Genomic DNA, 10,334 nt, shown 5'->3' with positions numbered 1-10,334 from the left:
AACAAATTAAACAACCATGGAGACATCACACACCCCTGCCGCAAACCTACATTCACTGAGAACCAATCACTTTCCTCTCTTCCTACACGTACACATGCCTTACATCCTCGATAAAAACTTTTCACTGCTTCTAACAACTTTCCTCCCACACCATATATTCTTAATACCTTCCACAGAGCATCTCTATCAACTCTATCATATATATATATATATATATATATATCCCTGGGGATAGGGGAGAAAGAATACTTCCCACGCATTCCTCACGTGTCGTAGAAGGCGACCAAAGGGGACGGGAGCGGGGGGCTAGAAACCCTCCCCTCCTTGTATTTTAACTTTCTAAAAGGGGAAACAGACGAAGGAGTCGCGCGGGGAGTGCTCACCCTCCTCGAAGGCTCAGATTGGGGTGTCTAAATGTGTGTGGATGTAACCAAGATGAGAAAAAAGGAGAGATAGGTAGTATGTTTGAGGAAAGGAACTTGGATGTTTTGGCTCTGAGTGAAACGAAGCTCAAGGGTAAAGGGGAAGAGTGGTTTGGGAATGTCTTGGGAGCATAGTCAGGGGTTAGTGAGAGGACAAGAGCAAGGGAAGGAGTAGCACTACTCCTGAAACAGGAGTGGTGGGAGTATGTGATTGAGTGTAAGAAAGTAAACTCTAGATTGATATGAGTAAACCTGAAAGTTGGTGGAGAGAGATGGGTGATTATTGGTGCATATGCACCTGGGCATGAGAAGAAAGATCATGAGAGGCAAGTGTTTTGGAAGCAGCTGAATGAGTGTGTTAGTGGTTTTGATGTACGATATCGGGTTATGGTGATGGGTGATTTAAATGCAAAGGTGAGTAATGTGGCAATTGAGGGAATAATTGGTATACATGGGGTGCTCAGTGTTGTAAATGGAAATGGTGAAGAGCTTATAGATTTATGTGCTGAAAAAGGACTGATGATTGGGAATACCTGGTTTAAAAAGAGAGATATACATAAGTATACGTATGTAAGAAGGAGAAATGGCCAGAGAGCGTTATTGGATTACGTATTAATTGATAGGCGCACGAAAGAGAGACTTTTGGATGTTAATGTGCTGAGAGTTGCAACTGGAGGGATGTCTGATCATTATCTTTTGGAGGCGAAGGTGAAGATTTCTAGAGGTTTTCAGAAAAGAAGAGAGAAGGTTGAGGTGAAGAGAGTGGTGAGAGTAAGTGAGCTTGGGAAGGAGACTTGTGAGAGGAAGTACCAGGAGAGTACAGAATGGAAAAAGGTGAGAACAAAGGAGGAAAGGGGAGTGGGGGAGGAATAGGATGTATTTAGGTAAGCAGTGATGGCTTGCGCAAAAGATGCTTGTGGCATGAGAAGCGTGGGAGGTGGATTGATTAGAAAGGGTAATGAGTGGTGGGATGAAGAAGTAAGATTATTAGTGAAAGAGAAGAGAGAGGCATTTGGACGATTTTTGCAGGGAAATAATGCAAATGAGTGGGAGATGTATAAAAGAAAGAGACAGGAGGTCAAGAGAAAGGTGCAAGAGGTGAAAAAGAGGGCAAATGAGAGTTGGGGTGAGAGAGTCACTAAATCTTATGGAGAATGAAAAGATGTTTTAGAAGGAGGTAAATAAAGTGCGTAAGACAAGGGAACAAATGGGAACTTCAGTGAAGGGGGTTAATGGGGAGGTGATAACAAGTAGTGGTGATGTGAGAAGGAGATGAAGCGAGTATTTTGAAGGTTTGTTGAATGTGTTTGATGATAGAGTGGCAGATATATGGTGTTTTGGTCGAGGTGGTGGGCAAAGTGAGAGGGTTAGGGAAAATGATTTGGTAAACAGAGAAGAGGTAGTAAAAGCTTTGCGGAAGGTGAAAGCCGGCAATGCAGCGGGTTTGGATGGTATTGTAGTGGAATTTATTAAAAAAGGGAGTGACTGTATTGTTGACTGGTTGGTAAGGTTATTTAATGTATGTATGATTCATGGTGAGGTGTCTGAGGATTGGCGAAATGCTTGCATAGTGCCATTGTACATAGGCAAAGGGGATAAGAGTGAGTGCTCAAATTACAGAGGTATAAGTTTGATGAGTATTCCTGGTAAATTATATGGGAGGGTATTGATTGAGAGGGTGAAGGCATGTACAGAGCATCAGATTGGGGAAGAGCAGTGTTGTTTCCGAAGTGGTAGAGGATGTGTGGATCAGGTGTTTGCTTTGAAGAATATATGTGAAAAGTACTTAGACAAATGGATTTGTATGTAGCAATTATGGATCTGGAGAAGGCATATGATAGAGTTGATAGAGATGCTCTGTGGAAGGTATTAAGAATATATGGTGTGGGAGGCAAGCTGTTAGAAGTAATGAAAAGTTTTTATCGAGGATGTAAGGCATGTGTACGTGTAGGAAGAGAGGTAAGTGATTGGATCTCAGTGAATGTAGGTTTGCGGCAGGGGTGTGTGATGTCTCCATGGTTGTTTAGTTTGTTTATGGATGGTGTTGTTAGGAAGGTGAATACAAGTGTTTTGGAAAGAGGGGCAAGTATGTAGTCTGTTGTGGATGAGAGAGCTTGAGAAGTGAGTCAGTTGTTGTTCGCTGATGACACAGCGCTGGTGGCTGATTCATGTGAGAAACTGCAGAAGCTGGTGACTGAGTTTGGTAAAGTGTGTGAAAGAAGAAAATTGAGAGTAAATGTGAATAAGAGCAAGGTTATTAGGTACAGTAGGGTTGAGGGTCAAGTCAATTGGGAGGTAAGTTTGAATGGAGAAACACTGGAGGAAGTAAAGTGTTTTAGATATCTGGGAGTGGATTTGGCAGCGGATGGAACCATGGAAGCGGAAGTGAATCATAGAGTGGGGAAGGGGGCGAAAATCCTGGGAGCCTTGAAGAGTGTGTGGAAGTCGAGAACGTTACCTCGGAAAGCAAAATGGGTATGATTGAAGGAATAGTGGTTCCAACAATGTTGTATGGTTGCGAGGTGTTGGCTATTGATAGAGTTGTGCGCAGGAGGGTGGATGTGCTGGAAATGAGATGTTTGAGGACAATATATGGTGTGAGATGGTTTGATCGAGTAAGTAATGTAAGGGTAAGAGAGATGTGTGGTAATAAAAAGAGTGTGGTCGAGAGAGCAGAAGAGGATGTTTTAAAATGGTTTAGTCACATGGAGAGAATGAGTGAGGAAAGATTGACCAAGAGGATATATGTGTCAGAGGTGGAGGGAAAGAGAAGTGGGAGACCAAATTGGAGGTGGAAAGATGGAGTGAAAAAGATTTTGAGTGATCGGGCCTGAACTTGCAGGAGGGTGAAAGGCGTGCAAGATATAGAGTGAATTGGAACGATGTGGTATACCGGGGTCGACGTGCTGTCAATGGATTGAACCAGGGCATGTGAAACGTCTGGGGTAAACCATGGAAAGTTGTGTGGGGCCTGGATGTGGAAAGGGAGCTGTGGTTTCGGTGCATTATTGCATGACAGCTAGAGACTGAGTGTGAACGAATGTGGCTTTTGTTGTCTTTTCCTAGCGCTACCTCACACACATGAGGGGGGAGGCGGTTGTTATTCCATGTGTGACGTGGTGGCGATGGGAATAAATAAGAGGAGATAGTATGAATTATGTACATGCGTATATATGTATATGTCTGTGTGTGTATATATATGTATACATTGAGATGTATGGGTATGTATATTTGCGTGTGCGGACGTGTATGTATATACATGTGTATGTGGGTGGGTTGGGCCATTCTTTCGTCTGTTTCCTTGCGCTACCTCGGTAACACGGGAGACAGCGACAAAGCAAAATAAAAATAAGTAATAAATATATATATATATATATATATATATATATATATATATATATATATATATATATATATATATATATATATATATATATATATATATATGTATATATATATATATATATATATATATATATATATGTATATATATATGTATATATATATGTATATATATATATATATATATATATATATATATATATATATATATATATATATATATATATATATATATATATATATATATATATATATATATATATTTCCTTACGCATATGAAATTTGTTTTACCAAAACATTTGTTGATTTACGTATTTCCTAATTTATATGAAAGTCATTTCATTCGAAAGATTACTTTGTTTTTGCCGAGTGATGAAGATGAGATATGCCAAATTGTATCTATTAATGTAGCGTATTTACATTCCTGGCAAATTATTGCAAATTGACATGACAGTCTCAGATCTACAGATATTCAGCCCTTGACGTTACCACAATTACTGTAATTAAGCATCAGCGATGAAGAATTAATGAGGCTGTTAGCCATATTGAAGACGAGAGCTGACATGATTACCGTGATGACAGTAATAGCTCATGATTCTCATGACAAGATTAATGTATTATAATCACTCTGATTATCATGCATCGTGGGCTGTCACCCAGCGGCCTCACCTCCGTCAGCGCGTTTGTGCAGGGGAGACACTTTCGCCAACAGAGGCAGTGTTGCAGACAAACTTCGTTGATCAGGTCCAGCAAGATGACTCAGGGTTTCCCCCGTTGCCTGATGCACCTGCTTCTGTTCGTGGAATATGGTGAAGCCTCCTTCTGGGTAGCCGACCAGTATGAGTTAGTAATATGGCTACTTCAGTCTGGACAAACAAATGGCCATTAATGGCTTTTGAATACGATCATGAGAGATCTGTAATGTGGCTTCTTTAGTGTGTGAAAGAAAATGGCTATTTTGTCTTTGAACGAAGACCAGTAAACATTCTTGTAATATGGCTACTTCATTCTACAAAATATGGTCATTTACGCTTTAGAAATATTTCTAAAGTATTGTGCCCTCAGACTAGAGACGGTTGTTAAACTTACTCTGCCCTCAACGAGACGTGATTGTTAAATCTAAATGGACACTACACCATGAACAACACACAAGACGCCTACGCATCGCTAAACACCGTTATAAAAAAAACAACAGCCAAAACTTAAGAACCAGAACACACTCAAAACAGACTGCTCCAGCTACACGCCCCAGCATCGCGTTACAGCCAATAAGAGCGCAGCACTACATGCTCCTCCGCCGACTGGTATTACCCAGCCACACCCAGGCTACCCACAGTCCATCCCAGCCGCTCCACCGACCTCTCCACGTGCTCCTGAAGATGATTTGATGGATTCAAGTCGAAACATTAAAGTAACCCTAGGAGGTTGCCTACATAACCTTCCCTCCTCATGCAAAAAAAGATATTAGACAACTCTAAACAATTCGGAAAGAATCTGATAAAAATCAGTTATCTGGTCATTCTAAAAGATTGTGTCTACAGAAAGACCTCCTTCCAAAACACACACACACACACACACACACACACACACACACACACACACATATATATATATATATACATATATATATATATATATATATATATATATCTTTTTTTTTTCAAACTATTCGCCATTTCCCGCGTTAGCGAAGTAGATTTAAGAACAGAGGACTGGGCCTTTGAGGGAATATCCTCACCTGGCCCCCTTCTCTGTTCCTTCTTTTGGAAAATTAAAAAAAAAACGAGATGGGAGGATTTCCAGCCCCCCTCTCCCTCCCCTTCTAATCGCCTTCTACAGCACTCAAGGAATACGTGGGAAGTATTCTTTCTCCCCTATCCCCAGGGATAAATATATATATATATATATATATATATATATATATATATATATATATATATATATATATATATATATATATATATATATATATATATATATATATATAATTGTACCCACTCCCTCGTGGAAAGAGGCTCTACATTTCACGGGTGAACCAAGTTGTTCTCCTGATGGCAATGTTTGCTTTAAAAACTCTCTTTTTTTAATCAACCTTTGGTCAGGTGAAAATGAGGAGATCCTACATTGTAATGAGGTCATCTGCATACAGTAATTATGTTAGAAATTTTACTTGACTTTAAGTATTAGGACCATAAAGAAAACGTTACCTCGGCCTCTTGTATTATATACCCTGGAAACTTTACGTCAATGCTCAAAGTGCATAGACGATTCAATGACATTGCAGTTTACGGTGTTATATATTTCTTTTTCCTTAGAAATAAAAGCTTGTCACATTAATATATTCGGAAAGCAAATGTGCCCTAGTTAGATAACTGTTGCGAGGTGAAATTCATCCCCGAAAAATTTATAACAAAAAGAAATACTGAAATCCATTGCCTGGTTGGCATAGATATTGTTCCTGATTATTATATGCCAGGACCACTATGCATGCGTCACCGGAAAGACATAATGGTATTTATCACTCATCAAAAGCTGCAATGATTGGCCCTGGACTTTAATCATGGATGCTGGCTTTGTGTATGTTTCAGCATAATGACATAAGTAGGTATTTGTTTGTCTGGTTTTTAGATAAAAGGATCAGGAAACAATATATATATATATATATATATATATATATATATATATATATATATATATATATATATATATATATATATATATATATATATATATATATATATATATATATATATATATATATATATATATATATATATATATATTTATATATATATATATATATATATATATATATATATATATATATATATATATATATATATATATTATTTTGCTTTGTCGCTGTCTCCCGTGTTTGCGAGGTAGCGCAAGGAAACAGACGAAAGAAATGGCCAAACCCACCCCCATACACATGTATATACACACACGTCCACACACGCAAATATACATACCTATACATCTCAATGTACACATATATATACACACACAGACACATACATATATACCCATGCACACAAATCACACTGTCTGCCCTTATTCATTTCCATCGCCACCTCGCCACACATGGAATACCATCCCCCTCCCCCCTCATGTGTGCGAGGTAGCGCTAGGAAAAGACAACAAAGGCCCCATTCGTTCACACTCAGTCTCTAGCTGTCATGCAGTAATGCCCGAAACCACAGCTCCCTTTCCACATCCAAGCCCCACACAACTTTCCACGGTTTACCCAGACGCTTCACATGCCCTGATTCAATCCACTGACAGCACGTCAACCCCGGTATACCACATCGATCCAATTCACTCTATTCCTAGCCCTCCTTTCACCCTCCTGCATGTTCAGGCCCCGATCACTCAAAATCTTTTTCACTCCATCTTTCCACCTCCAATTTGGTCTCCCACTTCTCCTCGTTCCCTCCACCTCCGAAACATATATCCTCTTGGTCAATCTTTCCTCACTCATTCTCTCCATGTGCCCAAACCATTTCAAAACACCCTCTTCTGCTCTCTCAACCACGCTCTTTTTATTTCCACACATCTCTCTTACCCTTACATTACTTACTCGATCAAACCACCTCACACCACACATTATCCTCAAACATCTCATTTCCAGCACATCCACCCTCCTGCGCACAACTCTATCCATAGCCCACGACTCGCAACCATACAACATTGTTGGAACCACTATTCCTTCAAACATACCCATTTTTGCTTTCCGAGATAATGTTCTCGACTTCCACACATTCTTCAAGGCTCCCAGGATCTTCGCCCGCTCCCCCACCCTATGATTCACTTCCGCTTCCGTGGTTCCATCCGCTGCCAGATCCACTCCCAGATATCTAAAACATTTCACTTCCTCCAGTTTTTCTCCATTCAAACTTACCTCTCAATTGACTTGACCCTCAACCCTACTGTACCTAATAACCTTGCTCTTATTCACATTTACTCTTAACTTTCTTCTTTCACACACTTTACCAGACTCAGTCACCAGCTTCTGCAGTTTCTCCCATGAATCAGCCACTAGCGCTGTATCATCAGCGAACAACAACTGACTCACTTCCCAAGCTCTCTCATCCACAACAGACTTCATACTTGCCCCTCTTTCCAAAACTCTTGCATTCACCTCCCTAACAACCCCATCCATAAACAAATTAAACAACCATGGAGACATCACACACCCCTACCGCAAACCTACATTCACTGAGAACCAATCACTTTCCTCTCTTCCTACACGTACACATGCCTTACATCCTCGATAAAAACTTTTCACTGCTTCTAACAACTTGCCTCCCACACCATATATTCTTAATACCTTCCACAGAACATCTCTATCAACTCTATCATATGCCTTCTCCAGATCCATAAACGCTACATACAAATCCATTTGCTTTTCTAAGTATTTCTCACATACATTCTTCAAAGCAAACACCTGATCCACACATCCTCTACCACCTCTGAAACCACAATGCTCTTCCCCAATCTGATGCTCTGTACATGCCTTCACCCTCTCAATCAATATCCTCCCATATAACTTACCAGGAATACACAACAAACTTATACCTCTGTAATTTGAGCACTCACTCTTATCCCCTTTGCCTTTGTACAATGACACTATGCACGCATTCCGCCAATCCTCAGGCACCTCACCATGAGGCATACATACATTAAATAACCTTACCAACCAGTCAACAATACAGTCACCCCTTTTTTAATAAATTCCACTGCAATACCATCCAAACCTGCTGCCTTGCCGGCTTTCATCATCCGCAAAGCTTTTACTACCCCTTCTCTGTTTATCAAATCATTTTCCCTAACCCTCTCACTTTGCACCCCACCTCGACCAAAACACCCTATATCTGCCACTCTATCATCAAACAAATTCAACAAACCTTCAAAAGACTCACTCCATCTCCTTCTCACATCACCACTACTTGTTATCACCTCCTTATTAGCGCCCTTCACTGAAGTTCCCATTTGCTCCCTTGTCTTACGCACTTTTTTTACCTCCTTCCAGAACATCTTTTTATTCTCCCTAAAGTTTAATGATACTCTCTCACCCCAACTCTCATTTGCCCTCTTTTTCACCTCTTGCACCTTTCTCTTGACCTCCTGTCTCTTTCTTTTATACATCTCCCACTCAATTGCATTTTTTCCCTGCAAAAATCGTCCAAATGCCTCTCTCTTCTCTTTCACTAATAATCTTACTTCTTCATCCCACCACTCACTACCCTTTCTAATCAACCCACCTCCCACGCTTCTCATGCCACAAGCATCTTTTGCGCAATCCATCACTGATTCCCTAAATACATCCCATTCCTCCCCCACTCCCCTTACTTCCATTGTTCTCACCTTTTTCCATTCTGTACTCAGTCTCTCCTGGTACTTCCTCACACAAGTCTCCTTCCCAAGCTCACTTACTCTCACCACCCTCTTCACCCCAACATTCACTCTTCTTTTCTGAAAACCCCTAATATATATATATATATATATATATATATATATATATATATATATATATATATATATATATATATATATATACATATATATATATATATATATATATATATATATATATATATATATATATATATATATATATATATATATATATATATATATATATATATATATAATGGGTCTGTCTATCTGTCTGTCTTTCTGTGTGTGTGTGTGTATGTGTCTCTGTGTGTGTGTTTGTGTATATGTGTGTGTGTGTGTGTGTGTGTGTGTGTGTGTGTGTATATGTGTGTGTGGGTGTATGTGTATGTATGTGAGTGTGTGTGTGTGTGTGTGTATATGTGTGTGTGTATGTGTGTGTGTGTGTATGATTTCCTTTTCGCAGTAGGAATTCTATATCTTCATGATTCCTGTTGTAAAACGGGTAAGATCTTAGCGGCTTCAGGGTGAAAACAGTCCTGAAGTGGCTGGATCTGGGAGATCGTTGTTGCCCCTCGCACAAGTGCTTTGGCTGTCGTAAACATCGGCCTCCCCCCACAAACAGAGCGGAGCTGGAGCGGCCACTTGTCCTGTGTGTTCAAGGACGCTCGTGTCAGGTAAATGCAAACAAATGTCGGGGTCAGCGTGCTGGGCAGTGACAGACTTACTGAGCTGGTCCGCATCACAAGAGCTGTTTTCCCTCACAAACTATGAAGAAAAGGGAAACAGAAAAGCTGTATGAAATACCTGACTCAGATAGACACACACACACACACACACACACACACACACACACACATATATATATATATATATATATATATATATATATATATATATATATATATATATATATATATATATATATATATATATGCATACATACACATATAAACATATGAATACAATCATTCTTGCTCACCGTCATCCATTTTCGACGCCACCCCGCCCCACAGGAAACAACACAAATGCATAAAAGAAAAGAAATAAAAGATAACATACATTCTCTTCTCCCCCACATCCGATCGCCGCCCCATGCGTTAGCGAGGTAGTGCCAGAAAACAGACGAAGAAAACCCACATCCCCTCACATCCATACACCAGCTGTTATGTG

Source organism: Panulirus ornatus, chromosome 14 (genome assembly GCF_036320965.1).
Source record: "Panulirus ornatus isolate Po-2019 chromosome 14, ASM3632096v1, whole genome shotgun sequence".
In the NCBI taxonomy this organism is placed as follows: domain Eukaryota; kingdom Metazoa; phylum Arthropoda; class Malacostraca; order Decapoda; family Palinuridae; genus Panulirus; species Panulirus ornatus.
The sequence above is the reverse complement of the archived record's forward strand: the minus strand, read 5'-3'. Positions refer to the sequence as shown.